The sequence below is a fragment of the Excalfactoria chinensis genome, chromosome 2, assembly GCF_039878825.1.
Source record: "Excalfactoria chinensis isolate bCotChi1 chromosome 2, bCotChi1.hap2, whole genome shotgun sequence".
NCBI lineage: Eukaryota > Metazoa > Chordata > Aves > Galliformes > Phasianidae > Excalfactoria > Excalfactoria chinensis.
Genome location: NC_092826.1, coordinates 32,573,282 through 32,582,402, shown reverse-complemented (window position 1 = coordinate 32,582,402; position 9,121 = coordinate 32,573,282). Strand labels below are relative to the sequence as shown.

The 9,121-nt window shown below is 44.1% G+C and overlaps 1 non-coding gene across 1 annotated transcript; it reads right to left on the bottom strand.

Moving 5' to 3' along the window:
- Positions 1–228: 228 nt before the first annotated feature.
- On the bottom strand, positions 229–318 carry TRNAY-GUA (transfer RNA tyrosine (anticodon GUA)). Its single transcript is given in 2 exon segments — positions 229–264; positions 282–318. It is a non-coding gene; the product is annotated as a tRNA-Tyr (tRNA).
- Between the last annotated feature and the right edge of the window lie 8,803 nt (positions 319–9,121).

The following is a 9,121-nucleotide window of genomic DNA, read 5'->3' as shown; positions in this document are numbered from 1 at the left end:
CGCGCGAATCCTCGCGCCAGCCCGAGGCGGGGGCGGGGGGGGGGAAGGAGGAGCGGCGGGGCCGGCGCGTAACGGGGCCGCGAGGCTCCTCCCAACGCCCGCCGCTGCCGCCTCGTAACGCCCGCACCGCGCGGACGGGGCCGGCGCAGCCCGCGCGGGGCCGCAGAAACGGCCGCCCGCCCTCGAGAGGAAAAAAACGGCCACGGCCCTGTGGGGCAAAATCGAGCCTCCTTCGAGCCGGAATCGAACCAGCGACCTAAGGATTCCCGCAGGCGGCGCCTCTACAGTCCTCCGCTCTACCAGCTGAGCTATCGAAGGGAACTGGCAGCTTGTCCCGTTCCGCCCCTCACAGCTTGGCGGGCGCGGCGGGAACGCGGCCTGCGATCTTCATTTCTTGTGGGGAGGGAGACTTTATTATTGATTATACAGTAATAATAATAAATAGCGCTTTTCGTGCACCGTGCGAGAAGCAGTTGCCGCCCAAAAAAGTGAAAAGCCACACAATACCACACATACTTAGACACCAAGCTTGTATGCTTTGCCGACCTTCACTTTCTCCTGGCACATGCAGCCCGAAGCTGTGAAAATTCTAAAGGAGAGATTCTGACCGCACAGCATTCCCCAGGTGTGAGGCATTGCTGCAGGCACTGCTTGCTTGGAGAGAATCACTAACCAGAACAAACTCCTGCACCCCCAGGCAGAGTGTTACAGTGCCTCCAGGGCTGACTGGTCTGGTCCTGGACGCACCATCGTCTCACAGGCCTGGCAAGAGGAGGTCGCTGAGACCTACAAAACCTCTGGTGTTTGCATATCCGTCTGCTGCACAGGGCCCTGGGCACCTCCTGCAGGAGTGGGTATGCATCGGGTGGGCCAGAAATACCCTTCATCCTCTTCCTGAAGTTGTGTGGGGCAAACCAGATGTATATTGATTCTTTTTTCTTTCCAAGACCAAGTTAGAATGCAGGCAGCAGTGTCTGTTCCTACAGAGGAAGCAGTGAGGTTCCCACTTCCAAGGCCTCCCCTCTGCAGCTGACTGCTGATGGATCGAGGTAGGATACAGGAGCAGCCCTTGGCAGCCCTGTGAGGAGCACAATCTCCACACAACCCTCTGCCCTCCCCTTATTTCCTCCTCTGGAACACTGATGCCCTGTGGTTACACATGCACTTGAGAAGAGAGAACTGAGAAATGCGGGTTCAATCGTGCCCAGCTATCCCAATTGTTGGGTGGCTGCTCTAACCACTACCCACCTATATATTAAAAAAGGAAGCACCCCAAACATGTCACCACATCCTTTTGTGGCCGCATTTATAAAGACATGAACTCTGCACAGCTTCTAGGAGAAATGAGAGTGAGCACCAGCATTAAGGCTATGGGTTGGGAGTTACTGAGCTGACAAACCACGGAGCATCTTCCTGCAACAATGAGAAGGACATTCCTGGAGTTGGCAGTTGAAGGTATTTGTCAGTGGTGTTTGCTCGGTTCCTGAATGTTTATTGTAGGGCCCAACCATCACTATTTTTCCTTTATTGATTTTAGTGTGCCTTTTGCTCTAGTGGTCGAAATAAATAATCAGAACAGCGCACGGTTTCATATTTCTTACACCTTCGTCTCAATTTCAGAAGAAGGTTGATCTACTGAAAATTATTACACAGCCCAAGAGAGGAAAATCTTCCCAAGATATATTGTAGCACAATCTGTACATTTCCCAGATGCTCCCCTACACAGAAGTCTTAAGATTCCATCTGTTTGCATAATAAAGCCTTGTAGGTGTGGAGTTCAGATGTACGTATATCCTCACATATGTATGCTTACATAGGCTCGTCTCCTTTCGGGCGGGGAGGTGGCTGAGGAGCAGGGCTCGTGAGAAACCTTGGCTTGCAGCGCCCCCTGCACTCGCACACCAGAACATCAGTCCTTGCGACATCCCATAATACACCTCTGGAGGAATGACGGCAAGCAAACAAGAAACTAACATTCGTGACAAACCTACTCTCACAAGGATGAATTCATAGCAGTGCATTTCTCACAGTTTGGTTCTTTTCCTGATCTTTTATTTTGCAGGCGGTCTTTGCTTGCTGCTTTCTGTACGGGTGTTCAGTACAACCCACATTCACTGGGATTTGCTTTTAGTATCCAGGGATGACAGCACAGCAGGCTTACCCACATCAAAGCTGTGACAAAAGCTGTAATTAAAAATAGAAGAAGAAGAACAAAGCTCACCTTGCCTGGAACAGGATTTTTGTCATCGGTGTCATACAGTATGAAATGTCGCCATTTAGTATTCATGTATGTTAAAGTCAAAGGAGCCTGAAATAAAAATACTGTTGTTTAAGTACTTCCTTGTACGCTCCCATACTGATACATATGTTCTTAATTTGTAGGAAATAGATGCTAATGAAAGCATGCGCTGAGTCAAACTACTAAATTAGTAAGTACTGACAGTCCTGCTGTTAAATGTGTGTATGTATACATAAACACCATATGTTTTGACATACAGTAGACAATCTTCTTAGACTACACCAGTAAGCAAATATGTGTCTCACATAATATACATTTTTAATCTTATTTGTATTACTGTCTTGTGTGACAGGGTGCGATACTCTGCAGTTTCTTGTACTCATTCATGACTAAAGAAAGAAAGAAAGAAAAGGATGGAGATGTATCTATAAGATAGGAGTTACAGACTGGTACTCTACCTCTGTAGTATGATAAAGAGCATCTCCCTTGCATGCCGCCATTTTGATGCACTCTCTGGGCTGTCATTGTGTGTAAGCTATCAGGCACAGCTTCAATTGACTCCTGGCAGGACATTCCCCAGTCCGCAATATCTGAGCCCCATTCTGCAACACCTGCTTTGCATCTTTGCTTGCCTTCATCGTCACAAAGGAAAGGTCCATTCCAACCTGGACCTGACAAACAAGACCAAACGCAAAAACACTGTTGCAGATTCAGGTTTGCAGTGTGAAGCGAATTACAACCATCACTGCATGCACATGGCTCTTGAGTACATATCCTTTCAGTGCCACTTCGCTGCTTTCCCATTGCCTGAGTTAGTGGGGTCTGCTGGCAAACCAACACCAAACATCACTAGAACCACCTACTGCTGCCTGCATTCTGCTTGTTTTTTCTTGTTTTTGTTGTCTGGTTTTTCAGCGTTCCCAAAGTGCTAGCAGCAGTGGGCATTCCAATTCCAAAGATAGGACACACATACATACTCTTACCCAGATGATTTGCCAAAGTACTCAGAAAGATTCAGCAGCAGTCCCGTAAGTTGCCTGTAATTCATGCCTTTTTGCTAAGCTTTCTGCTGAACTGCAGGAAAATATTACATATACTTCATACACACACACTATGCATTAATTATGCCTCTGATCAATAGCACATCAGGGGCCATTCCTGCAGGGTAACGGGTCCCTTTCTGCACTATGCTGATGCTTCAAATAAACTTCACCACGCTGCAGTGGTAAAAAGTTACCCCATTATTAGGCAATACATTAAGTGCATGTGTATATTACTGAGTTCATTTGTTACTGCTCCAGTTCTGCAACAGTTTCATCTATTTCCTGGGAATTAAAAAAAATAAAAAAATACCAGTCATGATTCTATTTCAAAGGGTCACAGAGCTGAAATGATGGGAAGACTGGAGAAATATGCAGAAGTTTGCAATTATTTGCTGCTACCCTCCTCAAAATCTCAGTGTGAAATCAGGCAGGCAATTAAATGTTTATCTGGACAGATAAGCAATACAAGGAAACTATTCCTCCGAAGGCACAGGGCTTAGCATCACTGTCAGGAAGTTAAAAATAATCAGTGCATGATCTGCTTGTAGGTTGTTAAGAAGCCGTACCATGGAGGAGCCTGGAGTCTTTGGGAAGATGATTCTCCACACAGGCAGTCAGCAAGACACACAGCTGACATTGTACTGTGAGAGATTCAACCCTTGAATTCAGCAAAACTTCTACAAGGTAAATCCAGGAATTAAGTCTTTTGAGTTGTGAAAACAAAGAGGTTTATTTCCTCAGTAATGCTTCCTACCTCACAAGCAACTGCTGCCAACCCCAGAGAATGTAGATCTATACAGCAAAAGAAACATGACTGCTAATTTCAAGATGAAGGGCGCTATAAATGAGCTTACAGCTTTTTACCAAAGAGTTTTCCTTTAGTAGACTTCAATCTCGAGAGTCTATAATCTTTAGAGATCTTCAATGGCAAAAACACAAAATGAAAAAAACACAGGTATCCATCAGGACTTGAGCTCGGCTACTATGTTTTGTCTAGATTTGGTCTCCCAGCACTACTAATTCAGCAACAAAGATCATCTCGACTGCACTGACCTTGTGGGGGCTGAGCTCGTTTCCCACATGTAGAGAAATTTCTGGTGAAGAACAGAAGATATTTACCAAATCCTGCCCAGTGTCAGGGATTCTGAAGGGCAATATTCTCTTTGTGGCTGCTGAAAACAATCTGCTTTTGTTGAAATCTTCTCTGAATGTTCCTTACATTTTCTTGAAGTGACAAGTCTTAAGGAACAACCACCACTCATAAGAATGAAGCTTTGAGTGCTTTTGACTCAATCTATTTATATTCAGAGAGGGTAAAAAGTGCTAATGCCTCTGCCTGCCAATTAACCTGTGTTCTGTTAATCACGACGTATGTACTTTGTGATTCCGTGAATTTTGCTTCACTATACTGACAGGTTTATGTCACTTATGCCAGTGAAAGGAGAGTGGAAATGTAAGAATTAAGGGCTACTGTATCGCAAAATTATCAAAATAATTGAGTATATCTGGATGTGCTTAGAATATTATGCTGCAACAGTTATGGATTATTTCAGAGCACAGAAAAAGAAACAGTCTCTTGCACATTCCCCAAACAACATATGTCAGTTTCTCAAGGAGGCTGTGTGAGTCTCTAACAATTTGGGAGTGGGATTTGGGTCAAGTCTGGGATTAAAGAAAACAATTGAACAAAACCAATCACTCTCTTAGAAAACAACAGCAGTTTCCAAGTTCCGATCAGTGAGGTAAGTCCAGTGGTATAGCCCTGCCTGAGACCTAGGCTAGAATCTGCTCAGAAAACAAGTTATTTAACATAGAATAACTGCAGTCCTCAGAAATGATGTTACGCTATGTATCTCAGGAGCTGCTCTGTATCCCTGCTTCTGGCAATCCTCAGCTGTAGCTAGTCTGATAAAAAACTGAGATCATGCTGAGCTCGTACTTGTCCCTAGCACAGAGCATAGAATCATATAGAATCATAGAATGGCCTGGGTTGAACAGGACCTCCGAGATCATCTAGTTGCATTCCCCCTGCTATGGGCAGGGTCACCAACCACTAGACCAGGCTGCCCAGAGCCACACTGAGACTTACGCTATATAGGCAAACATTAGTTTTTAGCGATTAAAAGTGGAACTTTGAATCAGTCAAGTAAGCAAAAAAAGCACTCCCAATTTTACACTCATACATTACCCGTGATCCCACCATCGAACTTTCCCTGTGAAAAATAACGATAGTGCTGCAAGATGAGATTACAGCATCAATCTTGATTGACAGGTCTTACTAATTTCTCAATTGCCACTTGTTTATTTTGGAAATCAGGGAGGGGCAATTTTACTAGTTCTGGTCAGTCTGTTCAGGAGAAGAAAGAGAGAGAGATTTAGTTCTTTCATAGGCATGCATGCAGCTTTGGAGACTGAAGAGTCCCTTGGAAGTCACTTGTTAATCAAGTATTAGCAGTATGCATTTTCCCATCCTGTTTTGGTATTATTCCATAGAAAGTCATCACTATGAATGCAGGAGAAGTCAATTTAATCCTTAGATCAAGGACCAAGACCATGGTTTGCCAACACCGTGAGCAAACAGTTAGTTCTAATGCTTTGTAAAGTAGCTGGACGCAGGCTGAGCCAACCTAATGATCACATGGGTGAGTACTAATCAGGCAAGCAATAACTGTGCCCTCAGAAGCAGCCTGAGCTATATTCAAGCACACAGCCTAAATTTGGTTGTGTCCCGGTGATAAAAAGGAATCAATGGACTGACCTTCTGCCCCCTTAAAATAAAATCGTTAAGAAAAGGATATTATTCTGATCTCCTACCTTCCAAATTAACTGCAAGACTCCTTCCAACTCCTAACACTAATTACGAGATAACAGGAGTTGAGCCAAATCTCCAGTTATCACAGCTGGTAATGCCAGAGGTGCACTTTATCTTTTGTTCCAACACAGTACATTTCCAATGTCCTGTCTAATTCCGGCAGGAGAAAGGAGAGGAAGTAGCAGGTGATTACAATTGTAAAAGCCCGTACATTTCCATGCTGGCTCCACTTTTGCAGTCAGTTCTGTGTCCAGGAAAAGCCAGTAAATCACTGAGATACAGTGAACACATTTTGCCATTTATGCAACAATATGAGTGTATGACAGATTCAAATATTAACACCTCAGGTTTAGGGTTTGAAAGATCCAAAATGTGAAGGGTGAGTTTCAGAATAGGAAACAGATGATAGTATTTGCTTCTTTTGTTTGTTTGTTTGTTATCTGCTGGCTTATTATAGACCTGAGATAACTTGGAAACTTTGGATGAAGAAAGGAATGAGCGAGCTTGACTGCCTTCAAATATGAGGAAGAAAAGGAAAAAAAATCTGTTAATGAATATGGCAGAGTTAAGAGGTTAAGGCTAGGAGAAGCAGAGCTAGCAAAGAGATGAATACAAGTGTTTAGCTTCCTCCATTGTACCGTGCCTTGAAATCTTTTATTTTGGAAGAAAAATACTCGTTGCCATTATTTTCCTCATCTCTCCTGCAGTCTGCAACAATAGCCACTATTCCCAGCATCTCTCTTGGGGAGTCTTATTGTAAGAAAGACACAGTGGCTGGGGGAAAGGTCCTTAGCCTTCCTGTAAGCACAATGTTCAGGCACAGGACTCGGAGATACACTGAGCACTATGTTAGCAGATTTGAGCACGTGAGTAGTTGGGAATAACTACTTTTCATACACCATAGTTAGAAGTTATGCCTTTGTCTTCTCTTCTGTCTTTTGGCTTCTCTCTTACTGCCACAAACCATTACGGTGTGGCAACAGCCAGCTAGGCCTCAACCCTTCTCTTCCACTAGGTAGAAAATGGTTTATTTGGCAGCTTCAGCTCCTAGGAGAACAGAAAGGTGGACAGCATGGAAATCACCAGATCTGGATTCAAAACTAATCACCCTGCAGGTGAAACAACATGGAAAACCGCTGCCCCACAGAACTATTGGGTGAGTTTTAGAACCACTGACAGGTCTTTGGATAGCATCTTCCCTCTCCAAAAATGCACTCACAAGCCCTCTGCTTCCTCTATCCTGTGTGCGCAGATCTTGAAGCTGAATAAGATTTTAATTTCTGCCACTTTGTGTGAAATTGGGTTATCACTCTGTCTCTAAAAGCAGTGGTACTGACTGAAGACAATAAGCATAGGAATATCTGGATATTAAGGTGTTCAAATCAAAGTTGGAAAACAAATAAAAGAAGTACAACACCAGAACTCAGTAAAATTCTCAGTCTCTACACAAAAGCATATGAGAAAGAAAAGGAAGTTCAGGATTAGGAGGTAACGTGGTAGAAGGACAGAGTATCTATATAAGAATGTGGCTATCCAAAAGAAGCTTCATTTGAAATAAGATCTTGTATACTGAGTTGACAGAATAGCATATAAAATCAAATCTTATTCTGAAAGCTGCTTCAACCTCAGCTCAAAGGGTTATAGGAGGTGACTTCATGCCTTTCATACAGCCAGGCTCTGCATACAACTGGTTGCTAAGAGCCACATTACCTCCTAAACCCTCTTCTAATTTCTGGCTATTCCCTTCCCCTTCCCCTTCCCTTCCCTTCCCTTCCCTTCCCTTCCCTTCCCTCTCCTTCCCTTCCCTTCCCTTCCCTTCCCTTCCCTTCCGTACGCATTGAATACAAGATTCCAGCCTGCACAGGCCTACAGCAGATCTGCAGGACTGCTTTAGAAGTGAAATTAGATTAGCTACCAACAAGACAACCCACTACAAATATTTCCAGAAGAAAACAAAATTAGGTAGTCTTAAAGAAAAACAGAGGTGGATAAAGACCAAATACAATTGGTGCAGCTATGCCGTAATCACCAAATTAATGCCTTTAATTAACAGAACAGAGAATAATGGTTTCTTCTGAAGCCTCTGCCAGTTACTGCAGCAGAAGTTATGCTTACGTTGAAGCTTAATGTCTTTGAAAATCTAAATGAACATTCAGAATCACACAGCATCTCCAATTTAAGGGCTGCTCTGAAAATAACACTTCCTGTTTTATTATGTTTGCCCACAGGTGGATGTTGGTGGTATGGCAGCAGAGGCTGAACCTTCCCACCAATACCCCCATTCCATGCTGTTGCTGTGTGGCAGATGGCAGTCTGACAAAATGGCGTCTGACATGGAAGTGCGTATGGGGCAAAGGTGTGTGGTTGAATTCCCCCATGCAGAAACAGTGGCACCCACTGACATTCACTGGTGCTTGCTGAACATTCATGGAGACTAAAAAGCGAACACGAGCACAATGAGAAGGTGGGTGGTGCATTTCAGCTGTGGCAACAGTGGATCACCTCCACCGGCACAGATCTTTACTAGCACTGTGTGCAGTGTGCTGTTCATCGCTGACAAAAACGCATAGCTGACTGCACTGCAAAGTAGTGTTTTGTAGCTGAACGTTTGTTCTATCAAATAGTGTTGCTGTGCTCTTTGTAGCTGTTGTAGTTTCCATGGAAATGAACAAATAGCAATTGGCTGACAGGTCGGGCCCAAAAGATTTTAGTCAATGGGGTTACAATCAAGCTGGCAGCCAGTCACAAGTGGGGTTCCTCAGGGCTTCACTTTAGGGCCAGTTCTCTTTAATGTTTTCATAAATGACTTGGATGTAGGGCTAGGAGTTGTTTTGAGCAAGTTTGTTGATGATACTAAATTAGGAGGAGCTGCTGAACCCATCAAGGGCAGAGAGGCCACGCAGAAACCTAGATAAATTAGAGAGCTGGGCAATCACCAACCACATGAAGTTTAACAAGAACAGGTGCAGGATTCTCCACCTGGGAAGGGGCAACCCTGTCTATACATACAGACTGGGGGATGAGATG